Source organism: Choloepus didactylus, chromosome 9, assembly GCF_015220235.1.
Source record: "Choloepus didactylus isolate mChoDid1 chromosome 9, mChoDid1.pri, whole genome shotgun sequence".
NCBI lineage: Eukaryota > Metazoa > Chordata > Mammalia > Pilosa > Megalonychidae > Choloepus > Choloepus didactylus.
In genome coordinates, this window is record NC_051315.1 from 33,362,691 (window position 1) to 33,377,604 (window position 14,914).

General features: G+C 36.5%; 1 pseudogene; it reads left to right on the plus strand.

The window, feature by feature from the left end:
* Positions 1 to 6,678, plus strand: part of LOC119543701 — a 47,412-nt pseudogene extending 40,734 nt beyond the window's left edge.
* Positions 6,679 to 14,914: the final 8,236 nt, after the last annotated feature.

Below are 14,914 nucleotides of genomic sequence, written 5' to 3' on the forward strand. Positions count from 1 at the left end.
AAGGATTTAGAAAAAAAATCAAATGTACAGTGTAGGAAGGCATACATTTATAAATTCAGATACATCTGCCACTGATATACTATTATTAAAGCATTTGCAGAGATAAAAGAAAAGATGAAAAGATATCCAGTCACCTTCTATACGTATCTTTCCTGAATTTGGGAATGGGAAAAATATTTCAGTTTTATACTGATTTTTCTATGGCTTTAGAAATTATTTATTTGCATTACACTAAAATAAATACCACGATAAAGTTTTGGGCTACTATGATTTAAAGTAAATTAAATGTTTTATGACCAGGATTTAAACTTACATTTGTGACTGCAAATAATTCTTAGAAATGAATATTTCCCTGTTTTGCTCCTATACCAAACAAATCTACAGCATGTTACTTTAAAAATGAAATAAAGCTTGTGTTCATAGTGACAGTCAATAACACTACAGCATAATAATCAATTCTTATTTGTAGCAGCAGGACAAGCAGTGGGGGCAGATCAGTGCAAATTACTGTCACGGTGTGCTGTCATGTATGCAGCCAGCCTGTATAACCCAAGACAAATGATGCCCTATTCAGTGGAACGAGACAGTACTTAGTCATACCTGCACAACAGCAAAGCAATGTGTGCGGGCATCAAATAGAACAGGAAAGTGGATATAAATCTAAAACTTGGATGGGCAAGAAAAATAAATTAATCCAGCTATGAGCTCTGCTCCCAAGATTTAAACTTAAATGCTCATACTTTTTCCTATGAGCTGGAAATATGTGGATTACAGGTGTCTGGGGATCTACAAAAAGGTTAGATGGCTTTTCAGTGAACACCAGAGAAGTCTGTGCTGTACTTTACTCCAATGTTTGGGGGAAATGGCTCTAAAACTAGATATTGAGCAGAGTCATAAATCACTCCTTATGGCCAATTCTAACGAAGGAGAAAATGATCATTTATTTCCTATATAAATAAACAACCAAAATAGAAAAAACAAACATGTTTATCAGTTGCATTGATCATTAAACTGATTTTTAATCTTTTTAATTTTTATATTCAATTAGAAGAAAAAAGCAGGCCTCTGGTCTGTTTGGAAAACCCTTAAGTCCTTTAACAAATCAAACAGATAATTCTGAAGTCAGACCTACCCACTTTCTACTTTAGTCTCTTAATTTGATGAATTGGGCAGGTAATACATAAAGTAATGGGAGAGAGTGAGAGGAAGCTGGTACGTTCAAATCTACTCATGCCTATGTTTATAGAAACTGAGTTAAGCAAATTGATGGCATAATAATCCCTTCATTTCTAACACTCCACAGTAGTTAATTAAGTCTGTAGAGAGGAATATTAACTCATTCAGGGAAAAAAATGCTTCAAATGCTACCTTGAATGTGATCAGGACTGGCTACCTAATTTACTGGGCCCAGTGCAAAATGAACTGTGGAGCCCTTTGTTCAAAAGAAATAATTTCAAATATTGAATAAATTCAAGAATGGCCACAGCAGAGTGTTAAACCAAAGATGGGACACTTCTGAGCAGGGGGCCCCTTGCATATCCATGAAGCCATCCCTGAATGAGATAGTTTATCATCTTTCTTTCAAATTAACCTTCAACACTAGCCTATTTTGATGGATGTTGCTTAATCAACCCCCAACATACTGATGTCTGAAACAAGGGATGCAGAGTGATAATAAGCCGGCTGAAACCAGCCCACAAACATATTTTGTTTAGTCTGATAAGTTACTATTTGGGTTGAGACTGAGTGACAGCTGTTCCCTTTGGATGGGACTTGCTTTCTCTAGTTTTTCACGAACCCAGTCATTCATTACTGGGAGTCATTTTTGTCCCTTATGTTACCTCCCCAGCCCCGGTTGATGTTGAGTTTGCCGTGCATGAATGGTAATAAAAATCTTTAGCTAGCATTCCATATTCCTAATAGCAAGACAAATAATAGTAGTAAACGTGTCACCCTGGTAAAGACAAGGATCTTAACAAAATCTTAGTTAAAGCATAAATCAGTTAATAGTATTAATAACACGCATGTTCTGTAAACTATGCACTAAGGAAAAATTTGCATTAACTCAGTATCCCCTTTAATGAAAACCTGTTAGGATGAAATGCCATTCTCCACCCTGTATACTTCACTGACCTAGATGAGATAAACCTTGAAAATGTACTTACCAGTGAGCTGGGGCACTTACAATTCTGAAATCACATTAAAAGCAACTGAGAACCACCAAAGGGAAGAAAAAAAGAACACTTATGGACAATTAAAGGAAATGAAATAATCCTCAGAATCAAACTGTGATGTATAAAAATTAGCAACTCTCTTTCCAAGTAAAAAGACTTTATCAGATGCATCTATAATTAGTACATTATTTAGAAATATGACAATTCACTTGATTATTAAACAAACCAGCAACAAATTGTAACTGTCCAAAAAGGATCAAATGACCTGAAAAAATAATACACATGAGATAAAAAAAAAACATTTCTGCCAAATAAGACAATGCTTTGAGTTCAACATAATGATTTCCTTCTTGATGGTTGATTTAGTTTCCTAACTGCGATCACAAATACCATAAAATGGGTTGGATTAACAACAGGCTAATGGTTTCAGAGGCTAGAAGGCCTGTTTCCTCCTGGGGTCTGCATCTTCTGGCTAGCCGGCAATCTTTGGGTTCCCTGGCTTTTCCATCACACGGCAATTCACATGGTGATGCTGGGCTCCTTGACTGCATACTCCTGACTGATCCCCATGGCTTCTCAGTCCATCTGACTTTTACTCTGCTTACAGAAGACTCCAGTAATCTGGATTAAAGCCCAACCTGGTTCAGTTGAGCCACTCCTTAACTGAAGTAACATCTTGAAGAGATCTTATTTACAGTGGGTCCACACCCACCAGAATGGGGACCAAGACCAATAATTTGTCCAAACTGGGATACACAGTTAAATCCACCCTAACAGTTCATGTTACTGATGGCTTAAAAGTGTGCCCTTCTCTTATGGCGCCATCACAGACAGGAAACCAATTGCAAACTCAATGTGCATTTTTACTGGTTTCTACTTGCCAGATTATTTTCAAGATAGAAAGTCTATGTCAACTTTATTGTGGTTGGGTTGACTTCTAGGCTAAGCTCATGTTAAAGAAGATGAGCACATCCAGAACATTATTGTAGTCATCATAAATGACTATTTCTTCAGCTTCCTAACTAATGTAATACAGATTTGGTATAGACTTGTGGTCTCTGCTATATTTTACTGATAAAAGCTGCTTGCCTTCTTTGAAAGATCTGGGAAAAAGAATGCACATGGCAATACACTTAAGTCAAACATGACACACTCACCCACTTGTTTGAGATATCAGGTCCTTAAGAGCCATGTAACTTTATCAGCGTTTTTTGCCGCTACACCCAAAACTATAAATTCATTCAAAGAAATAGCTTCCATGTAACCCAGTATGGATTAGATCTATCTTCTGGAGAATGCTTTTAAAATGTTATTGGTGTTTGCCTGGCAGAGAACAGATGTGGCTACTGTTAACATTTTTATAATTTTACTGAAAAAATCTTTCTAATGATTTAAACTTCATGGAGACTTTGGACCTCTCTGTTTAAAATATTCACATTTAATGAGGTATGTTAGACATGTTTTCTCCCCCACCCAGAATAAATTTAGGTAGGAGTGTTATGTGTCACAGAAAAGGTTTTCTTTTGGAGAAACTTAGCCTGTGAGGATGTGATCACTTGGCTCAAACAGGCTGTGATGCTTATACCACTATCCAGCACTTCTGGCTGTTTGCTTTTCTTGAAGTTACAGGTGTATCTGTTAACCAGGTAAATGTCATTGGTGAATTACATTTCATGCTTTCTGTAATATGCACTGCATCTCTTGGGTAAGAAAGCTGGCTTATGCAAACATGAGTAATACTTAGGCTTTACCTGAATGGAATAGGCACTAAATTGCACACATTCTTTCATTATGTAGACCATCAGGAACCAAGCAGGGCAGGGATGAGGCTGATTTTCTTCCCTGTGTTTGCCTAACCTACACAAATTCACATGTCTAGTAAGTGTCAAAGCAAAGAGTTGTACCCATGCTCATAGGCTCAGGCTGTTTCATTATGTCATGCTGTCTTTCTGTAGGCTTGGGGGTGATAGGTTTCTCTGCTTTAAAAGCCTTACAAACAAATGTCCCAGATGACATCTTTGAGGGTTTTGTCAACTGGCATTGGAACCAAAGTTTGTAAAACTGAGAATTCAAAATAAAAATAGCTATGACTCGAAAACAAAATTAAAATAACTGGAATTATTTTTGAATCAAAGGTTCTTAAGAAAGGAGCACATACCCTATAAACAAGTTGATAGGAATTTTTTTGAAGTGCATTTTCCATTTGTATCAAAAGAATCTATTCAGATTGTATTTAATTGTCTATAATTGAAATACAGAATTTTTTGAATCAGAAATTTTTAACTTTAGTCTTTATATTTTTATTAAGTATATTTCATTGCAACCTCATTGTTTGAAAACTGGTTATTCTTTCAACAAATGTATTGAAGGGATAGGACACATACAACAATGAATGACACATTGTTTTCTTAGTTTGACTTCAGTGATTAATAAAGTACTTGTATGATATTTCTTGGTTAACTAAAATACTAATTATATAGTCCTGTTCAAAAATTGTCTGGATACATGGAAGTATAGAACATTTAAAATCACACATGTGGAGAAAAAATCTCATATTCAGGTATATTAAAGAGCAGGTACAAGTATCAATTCCATGACTAGCTCATATATATATATTTGCTTTGTGTATTTAAAAATATAAAATGCAACATCAGTGTTACAACAACTGCATCAATTAACCAATTTTGCAATCTGTAATTTCATTACAAACTTTCCAAGTACAATAAACACTAGTTATTTTTGATGCCCTCCTATGTGTTCTGAAAACTCCCATGTGAAATAAATAGCAGCATTCAGCTCCATCATTCATTGGTAGTCCTGTTCACTTATAAATAGAGAGAAAGAAGCCCTTTCATTTTATGTAGCATGTATATGATGAAGAGTGTATTGAGCTTTTTATTAAAATAGAAACTCACATTGAATGTTTGCTTGCAATGCTGACAGTATGCTTACAACTGTTAGTTCTAAAAAACATTGTGAAGAATGTTAATGATCTGAATTGTAAGAAATGCATTAGCATTAACTAAAGGCGGTGAAAAATCTCTAGCTCTAATTTAAAGCCCCACCTTCCTTTTTTTTTTTTTTAACTACTTCTTCTTCTTACTTTGGATGTTGTCATATGAACAGGTATAGCCTTCTGGGGAAATTGAGAAGGTAGCAGCAACTTAAATTAAAGTGATTGGCTCTCTCTAGATTTAAATAAGTAAAATAAGTAACATTTTTGACTAAGAAAAAGAAAACTAAATGGCAATCATTTTATTAGTATTATAATATTTAAATTCCTAAAGGGAACAGACTCTCAAAAAATAGTACTGTGATCTCCCATCTTGCAAGACAGCAGGTGAAAAAATCGGGAAGCCTGACATTAAGTAGGAGAAATTTGAAACCAAGAAAGCTGATGCCAGTGGTAAGGTTGAAAAGGGTAACCTCAGGACCAAAATGCCCAAGAAGGAGATGCTCTGCTACAGCTGAAACCCCATACACATCAGAGATAGTCCTGACCTGCAATGTATCAAGGAAGGCCATGTACAAGAGGAATTGTCCAGCAACTAAATGCAGGATTGACAAGAAAAAGGAGAAGGTGTTTACTATTGTCACAAAGCCAGTTGGTGATTGTGGTGGATTGAAGCAGTATTTACCCCAGGAAAACATGTTCTTAAATCTAATCCATTCCTGTGGGTGTGAACCCATTGTAGGTAGGACCTCTTGATGAGCTTACTTCAGTTAAGATGTGACCTACCTCAACAAGGATGGGTCTTAATCTTATTACTGGAGGCCTTTATAAACAGAATCAGTTCAGACAAAGAGAGAGAAAGCCATGGAAGCAAGAAGCTGAAAGCAGTAAAACCTGAAAGAGAAGGGAGAGATCGGCATATACTGCCTGTGCCTTGCCATGTGGCAGAGGAGCCAAGGATTGTTGTCAGCTGGTGTTCAGAAAGAAAACATCACCTGAGGATGCCTTGACTGGCACATTTTCTTGGCCTCAAACTGCAAGATACTAAATTGCCATTGTTTAAGCCAAACCATTTCGTGGTATTTGCTTGGAGCAGCCTAGGAAACTAAAACAGTGATGGAAAGAATGGTGTTACCGGAGTAAACTCTGCCTAATGCCTGGAGATCATCCTACTGAAGAGGTACCTCAAAAGCTGTTGAGCCACAGGGAAAACTTAAGTCAGTATGTGAGAAAGCTGTGAGTTAGCATCATAATTAAGACCGTTCTGCTCATCCTCATTGAATTGCCACAGAGGCAGGCAGATGGCTTCTCTGGAGCAGCTGAGCAGTGGCTTGCTATTTGTTCCTGAACCTCTGTTCTCCAGTGGAGTTTTTGAGCATAGAACAGACCAGAAATTTGCCATTGCCACCTCCACCAAAATTGGTATCAGTGGTGTGAAAAATCCCAAAACATCTCACTGATGCCTATTTCAAGAAGTCACACAAGCCCAAACACCAAGAAGGTGAGATCTTCAACACTGAGAAAGAGAAAGACAAGCTTACAGATCAGTGAAAGTTCTATTAAAAAGCTCTGGAACTACAACTATTGCCAAAATCAACGGTCTTTCTCAGCTCCAAGGCTCCTTGCATTCTGTGTTCTCTCTCACAAATGGAGTTTATCCTCACAAACTGTTGCTCCAAATTTCATGCAAAGCATTCTAATTAGAGTAAGTGAAACATTATAGTATTGCCTTAAAAGCCATATTCATACCAGCATTTGTTTTCAGTTCAATCTTTTATCTTCAGATTTTGGTACATAGAACAAGTTTATGTTTGACCAAAAAGAAATATCCACAATAGTTAATTTTTCAAAACCTTTTCTTTTAAAATTAGGTAAAAATTTTGCCATTTGCAAGTTTGATTCCATATGCAATTTGTAACTAACAGGTAGTTTTAATGACCTACTTAACCATTTTTTTTCCCCAGAAATAAGAGTGAGGATTTTTTTTTAACACAATACTCAAGTTAAAATCATAATGTTGTTGAATGTTTGGAGTTTTGCATAAACCTGAATTTTTATATTTTATTTATCAACTATCTGGTGGTGTGAATGTAATGGTTAACAATATTAAAAGACAGTGATTCAATTTATAGAAATAAGAACAGATACTAACAGATAAAAGTATATATTTAAGAATAGACACTAATAAAGAAAATAGATAAAATAGTGTATTAGAGTATATGTTCCAACTACAAGTAGATTTATATTGTGTTATTTAATGAGTAGTAACAAATAAAAAATTTTGCTTAGTCTTGGGAAAGCTATAAATTCCACAGAACACAAACATAATGCTTCAAGAAAAAGAGTAATCCCTGACTAATGCGAGAAGGAACCACCTGATATTTAGGAAATTATTGAAACTAGCAAAGAAATAGTTTACTGGTAGTGCAGTTTAAAGAGTTAAAAACACTGTATAACTTGCAGAAAAATTGTTAGCCAACCATCCTACCATTATAAAAATTATTTCATTTCTTGTAGATATCCATGGAGATATTTTGCAGCACTTAAGATTAATCAAAGTGTAGCATTTGTAATATGGGAAAATAGCCTTCAATAATAGCCCTTCCCCTAAAATAGTGGTGATTGCCAAGGGCCTAATATGATTTGGTAAAAAGTGCCTTGTGTACTTCAATCAAGAGCTGATTTAATCTTATTACAAAAACTATAATGGTTTTATTGAACTCCTATCCAGTCTCTATTGGTCTAGTCATGTGGATGGAAAATTATTTCCTCTTTTTGTTCTTTTATCTTAAGATGTTTTGGAAAAGGAAATTAAACTTAAAGTTATCAAGATAATGTCATAGTTGCTGCTAACAAGAAAACTTTGCAGTTAAAGTAGATTAGTTGGGAGGATGTCAGTGAAACATCCATGGAGAGCTTAGATGCTTCAGGCCAGTTACAAGGGGACACACTTTTCCCAGAGATGAGGAGATAGTAATTGTTCCCTACTGTTTTTGAAATCTCCAGCAAGCTACTATTTTGCACATTTTATCGTAATCCATACTGCACCGCAGCTCCACACAAGTTGTACAAACCTATTTCAGAGATTGACAAACTAAAAATAAATAAATATGATGTGCATTTATACTCTCAATTGAAAAATAATAGTCATATATGATGCATGTGTAGAGGAAAAATTTTGGACCTAGAGTGAAAAGTGAGCTGTAGGAGTTGAATGTCAAGAGTGGGTGGGTTTTTGAGAAAGCAGACTTTTCCATAGTGATTCCTTTGTACAATAAGAGTGGATTCAAAGAGGAGGTACAAAGACTTTAAGAATGACTGATTAATGGAAAATATCCTGGTGAGCTCAGTGCCTCTGCATACAATCTCTCATTCCTCAGTATTTGCTCCCTTTACTTCCACCTTTGGTCACAAAACTGGCATGATCTTTAGAAGGAAATCTGGTGTCTAGGTGGAAAAAATCTGGTGCCTCAGCATAAAATAAATCTTGTTTTTGCTCAGATCATGTAGCTCCCATAACTAGGCTCAAGGCTCTTCTCTGAAATGACTTGATTTAAAACATGGACATACAAGTCTTGTTTACACTTTTCAGGGACTCAGCATGTGCCATGCAAGAGCACCCAGTGTGAATTTTCTCTGTGACAGGGATCTTTTCCCTCCTTGAGCCAAATCTCTCAGTGGTTCCTGGATTCCTGCTACTCATTCTTGGATCTATTGACCCTGGAAAGGTACCTACCTGGAATTTTGCATATTTCCCTCATTTTTACTATTGAATCACTCAGACATTGTTAATCACTTAAAATTTATTTATCTATTGAATATTAAATGGGTGCCAGGAAATGTGCTAAATGAAGGATAGAGGCATGAATAAGACAGAGAATTTTATCTATTCCCGTGGGTTTTTACAAACTGGTCAGGAAGGTTTTGGTTGTGCACATTAACAGACAAGTGATTGACGTTGCAAAGGACCATGAGCATATCAAAGGGTCCATTCGTCCAGGTACCTATCCTGTCCTGGATGATCAAGGAACAGCTTCCGGGAAAGGGATATTTGAACTGAGACATGAAATAGGAATTAGCTAAGTGAGCAGATGGAAACACAATATGAGACCTAGAAGCACAAAAGTGCACGGTGGAAGAGAAAACACAAGTTGAATGGCTGGACTGTGAATGGTTGCATTTTTTCTATTGCCCGGGACTGAGGCTTGCCATGATTACCTGCCTGCCTTGTTTCTGGTTGGGTCCACCCCACGGTTTCCTAGGACACTGGTGTCTGAGACCCTCATCTGAATACAAAGGAGCTTTGAGGATGATCAACGGAGAAACAGGAGTTAAACGCAAAGTCTGGTAAGAGTCAAGGTTAGTTGTCCAAAGCCAGGGAGTAATGTGGTATGTGTGCTTTGGAAAATGCTCTATGGAAAATTTAGCAGTAGGTCCTCATTGTGAGGGATAGAGGGAGGGTTGATGAAAGGGTTAAGACAACTTACCATTAGTGAGGTTACGTCCTTAGCCATTGAAATCTTCAAAGACGTAAATACACAAATAACAATAACCATTTACCATCTTCATTTGGGATAGAATGTTATACTTTTAATATTTAAAGTTCTAAATTTATTCTTAATGGAACACTTTTTTAAAAAAATTCAGAATGATATTAAAATTTAGATTGAATACATAGCATCATTTGGACATTTCCTCTTTCTTGTTCATTGATATTGGCAGTTAAATACCCTTCCAAATTTTTATTATGCTATATATATTAAAATTTATGTTGTACATACTATGATAATAATTTGCCCCACTCTGTACTTGTTAATAATCTGCCCCACTCTTTAATCTCTTAAAATTTATTTATTTATTGAATATACTAAATGGGGGCCAGGAACTGTACTAAATGAAGGATACAGTAGTGAATAAGACAGAACATTTTATCTGTTCTGTTGGGGTATACTCAACTCTTCCTTCTTCAAGATCAACTCAAGTAGGCACACATGATTACTGTGAGCTAATATACTTAAGATCTCCAAGAGAACTTTATTTGGGTGATAAGTATGGAATCACCATTTCAAGACCTCTCCAGAATTAACTAGGGTGGGACAAAGGATGCCTGTTGGTGGTGGGAAATGCAAAACTACAGCGTGATTGGAATTGTTTCCAAGGGCAGATAGACTTGGTGCAGGCTGAAAGAAGAGTCATAGTAAGGGAGGGGAAGACGGGATCTGTCTCTGCCTATAGCCTATCTCTGTTTTTGAAGATTTCATGGTACTTTGATGTGCCTGATCTTCCTTTTCAGCCTGGAACAGACTGTTCCATATTTGCAAGGAGTCAACTTAAACCTTCTTCCAATGAAAAGATCAAAATGTGAGCTCAAATAGCAACTTCAGGAATATTGGAGCTTTCACCAAAGAGTTTTCACAGACATGAATTATTGGAATAATTTGAATCAATCTGGGCCTACTTGATTTCATCTTAAGGCCATTTTATGAAAGGTTCTGTATCTGAGACAGATACAACTCTAAATGCTTGGAGGGATAGCAAAGAAGATGTATTAGGCAGCCTCTCAAATGGCCCCCAGTGATTCCTGACTCCTGATGTGCATCCCCTTTTGTAGTCCCCTCCATTTGAGCATAGGTTGGAACTAGTGATTCACTTTAACAATGAGACTATTGCAAAGATAATGGGAGATATATATATATACACACACACACACTAAACATGCACATACCCAGCAATTGCACTCCTGGGCATTTTTCCCAGAGAACGGAAAACTTATGATCACACAAAAATATACAAATGTTCACAGCTTTATTCATGAACCAAAAAACTTGCAATAAGCCCAATGACATTCAAAAAGTGAACTATTAAACAAACTGTGGTACATGCATACATACCTGGGCTACTACTCAACCATAAAGAGGAAAAAATAAAACCTATAGCACACAAAAAACTTGAATGAATCTCCAGGAAAATATGCTGAGTAAAAAAAAGCCAATCCCAAGAGGTTATGTGTCATATGGCTCCATTCATATAATGTTTTGAAAATGACAACATTTTATAAATGGAGAACAGATGAGTGGTTGGCAGGAATTAGGAGCAAGGTGGGGGGCGGTGAAGGAAATGGGTGGGATGATAAAAGAGCAATATGAGAGATAATTGCAGCGATGGAACTGTTCAGCATCTTGACTGTGGTGATAGATACATGAATTTACACATGTGATAATATTAGAAGGAACCAAATTCTTATACACACATACACACAAACAATCACAGGTAAAACTGGAGAAACTGAATAAGATCAATGGTTTGTATCAATGTCAATATCCTAGATGTGATGATATTCCACTACAGTCTTGCACGATGTTATCATCTGGGGAAACTTGGTAAAGGGTTCATGGTTATTTCTGTATAATTTCTGAAAACTGCATATGACGCTACAATTATCTCAATAAAAAATTTCAATAAAAAAAGATGGCATGTTACTGCCTAGATTAGGTTACAAAAAGACATTCTCCCTTTCTCTCTCTCTTTCTTTCTCTCTCTCTCTCTCTGTCTCCCTCCCTCCCTCTCTTTCTGTCTCTCTGGCCCTCACTCTAGGGGAAGCTACATGACACGGGATTAAGCACTATTTCAAGGTTCACACATCAAAGAGCTGATGTCAACAACCTGGCCAATAACCAGCAAGGACCTGGGACCTTCGAACAGCCACCTGAGTGAGCCTGGAAATGGATCTTCAGAGAGCCATGTGGGTGGGCCTGAAAGTGAATCCTCCCCACATATATAGGGTAGAATCACATAACTGAAAATGCATCCTAAAAGTTGTCTTCATTTAGTTACTCACAGTGTCACACAGTGTAGCAATTTCCCCAGTCTCCCTCCTCCTTTCATCCTTCCCTCCCAAAGCCAACACACAAATGAAGGATCTTCCACCCCATGGCATATCTGTTGGCCCCTTGCATCCATACCAACTCCACTCCACCTGCACTTAGCCTGCAAGGCTGACAGGTGGGGCTCTCCTATTCTCTGGCTTCTTTTGCAATGAACCAATAAGAAGCAGTCTCTGGAGACTGGAGTGAAGCTGGATTCATATTTCCTGGCTCCTTCCTGTGAGATCTCCTGGATCAGGCTACATGGCTGCATCTATTTACAAAAGGCCATTGCCCTTCCCAATGCAGTCTACTGTCCTGGGCTCACAACTCTCACCTCTTCCACGCTGCTCCCTTTAGGACCTGGGACACATTAACAGCTCTCATGCTGTTAGTGCTGAGTTCCTGTATTGTCACGTTGTTGTCTGCCTACTTCCCAACTACACCTATGCAAATAGTCCCTGGCAAATGATTCTAATTTGATAGTGTCATCTGCTTCCTGTTGGGCCTCAATGGTTTTTCAATTTTACTCCCTTTTCTCTTCTTTGACATCTATTCCCCACCTTCCTTCTATACCCAAGCCTTCTTTTTCCCATCTTTTTACCTCAGTCAGTTCCTCTAATGTTAATGAACTTAGCTTCTCTAATTTTATTTCTGGGGTCAATGCTGAGGGCAACAGAGTATTCTTAGGAAAATAGAAATGGAGGAGTAGTTGGGAATATTTTAGCAATTTGACCTAATGCCATGGTGTAAAGTTGGGCATTTTTTTGTAGGACACAAATTCTCAAGGCTGAAAGAGCAAATGAAGGTTAAAATCCAGTCCATGGTCTTCTACCAGGCCCTCAAGAAAGGGGCAGAGTTTAGAAGAGTTTTCTTCTAAAGACATTTTGTGCCAGTCAAGTCATGCTCTAGAGGCGACCCTTTGCAGCCCTCTCTAAATAGCACAGGACACACTATGCTTTCCACAGCTCCTGTTTTGTCTCTGTCACATTAGCATTGTCATTTATAATGTCCAGAAAATTCTACACTAAGAACCCTTTCAAAGGAATGAGAAATTCTTTGGATTGGGGTCTGTGACTTTTAGTCTTAGAAGCTAAAGTGGACGTTGTATCCTGCTTAAATAAAAATAACCAGCATATTCCTCTTTAGCTGGCAAGGTTTCCTTCATTTGTAATATCCCTGTATTCATCATCTATCAGATTTCTGTAGCCTATTGAATGGCGGCCAACATGATTGGGCTTCCATAAAAACATGAAATCAAGCCATAATATAAGATATTTTTAAAGCTAATTTGGCACCTTAATTTCACCAAAGCCCTATGTATTTAGAGTTCCTCTCAGCCAAATAATGCACCCTCATGATTTATCAATTGAGCAAAATTCAAATGCAAGTGACAAACACACATACAGCCTAAACATAAACATGGAATGTCATCTTTTAAAAGTGTTAAGGAGTTTGGATAAAAGCTGATTTGTAAATTATCCAGAAACTGAACATCTCCCATTCACTAACTCACTCATTCATTCATAACATGTTCTCTATGATTACCTTAGGGCATCCCATGCTTTGAGGTGCCTGGATCCGTGTGTTTTACATAGTAATCTAGTTTATCCTGCCCTGAGTCAGCAGTGTGGTTCACAGATTGATTGCAGCCAGTCTTGGGGAAGCAGAGATTTGGTTCCATGATGTGGTGCTGTCCCAAACTGCCTGTGACATGGCTGTCAGTGGGGTGAGCCTTTCCCTTTGTAGCTTAACCAGAAGTTTCTGTAAAAACTTCTGGGAAATAATTTCATTCAATATGATGATGTGATAATGAAAATGGATCCATATCAGCTTTCCTTCAGTTAAAAAAATGACACATTTTTTATTTTACTAAATATTCTCTGTGTAAATACATAATTTCATCAGAGTCCTAAGCTTTGAACTTGTGGGCATTAAAATTGCACTTTAAAATAATTTCTGCTATGTTTTGATAAATTTATTATGAAAATATTGGGTTTTGGAAAGAATTATTTTAATCTCTGCTGTTGAAATATTTGACTTGTAAAGTAGGTAATGAGAAGATGCTATTTTGGATTCTACCCTAATTTAAATATCACTTTTTATTCAAAAAAATCATATAAATGAGAAATGGGATAAGCATTGAGAGTAGAATGTTTTCTCAAACATGACAGGATATAATAAAGCTCCTTCAAATTATGTAATTTTATCCTCCAAAGCTAAAGATACATATTTTCTCATATAAACATCTAGCTTTTCATACAAAAATAGTTGAGCAGACAAGAAAGAATTCTGTGCATGTAAAGCTTTGAAGAATTTTACAGAAATTTATTTATAAACATTTATGCGAATATTCTTTTTTTCTCTGTATATTCTCCTTGTTGGCCAATTGCAACTGATCACTTAAAATTGTACTTGAGTGTTTAGTGACCAGAAAATTTACAAATGCTGCTGCTGCCAGAGAAACTGAAATTATACAGCCAGATTGAAAGAAATACTACAGGCAAAAATTAGCCATCATTAGCTATCCCTGCTAATATTGCAGAAAATTGAAATGCTTGCCTCAGTGAGAATTGAAAAGCATTTCTGAAGTTTATTTAGAACAACCCATAAAATTTTTATATATACATAGATACAGTAATTGTATGACATTGTGTTGTTAGACTTTGCAACTATATTTTAAAATTCATTTGCAATCAATCTAAGAAATTTTTAAAAGTAAAATTCCAAACTTTCCATTTGCATTTTATGGCTTCATATTTAAAACCTTATGTAAAGGTGAAAGTTTTAGGACACATTGGTGGGATTTATTACTAATTCTATTTCTACAGGTTCTTTACTAATTTAATACAATTGTCGTAATGATACTTCATGCTGTCACAGTGTTATAATATCAAAATTAAAGTTTTTCTTCTAAACATATC